Source organism: Euprymna scolopes, chromosome 17 (assembly GCF_053919585.1).
Source record: "Euprymna scolopes isolate OS-2025 chromosome 17, ASM5391958v1, whole genome shotgun sequence".
In the NCBI taxonomy this organism is placed as follows: Eukaryota; Metazoa; Mollusca; class Cephalopoda; order Sepiida; family Sepiolidae; genus Euprymna; species Euprymna scolopes.
In genome coordinates this window covers 99,749,019-99,749,634 of record NC_136498.1, presented here as the reverse complement: position 1 = coordinate 99,749,634, position 616 = coordinate 99,749,019, and the positions used below count along the sequence as shown (strand labels likewise).

Sequence of the window (616 nt, the reverse complement as noted above, 5' to 3'; positions counted from 1 at the left end):
TTGTTTCGGCTACACATCTGTAGCGTCCTCAGACTTTTACAGAAAAGCTTTTTCTGTAAAAGTCTGAGGACGCTACAGACGGCCAAAAAAAAACGGCCGTGTAGCCGAAACAATAATGTAACTTAACACAAAGATACGGTAATAAAAAATAAAACGCATATTTGTTCTACAACAGTATTGAGCACTTTCCTCAGTTTTTATTAATCACCATCTCCACTATATATATATATATATATATATATATATATATATATATATATATATACGTCCTCCTACATACAGCACCTGGACTTCCCAAGTTGGTCAACCATTTTAGTAATATCCAGGCTCAACGTTGCTTAACTTCGGTTATCTGACAGGAACCGGTGTGTCAACGTGATTATGCCGTATATCGTCAAAGTAAGCCTCTAAATTGTATCATCCCAAACGAATTTCCTTACTAATCCTTGATATAATGCCGATCAAAGCGCAGCGACGCTCTCGATAGAAGGAGCAATACCCTCGGGGTAATCTGTGTGCCTCACCCTTACCCGAGTGCACACTTCTCAAGGTCGGGAAGACTTTCTCAGTGTCTTCCTTCCAGAAGCCGCCGTTTCCATCAATTTGCGTAAACATT

At 39.6% G+C, this 616-nt stretch overlaps 1 pseudogene; it reads right to left on the bottom strand.

Annotated features, from left to right (window-relative positions):
- Window positions 1-273: 273 nt before the first annotated feature.
- Window positions 274-392, bottom strand: LOC145297421 (5S ribosomal RNA; annotated as a pseudogene).
- Between the last annotated feature and the right edge of the window lie 224 nt (window positions 393-616).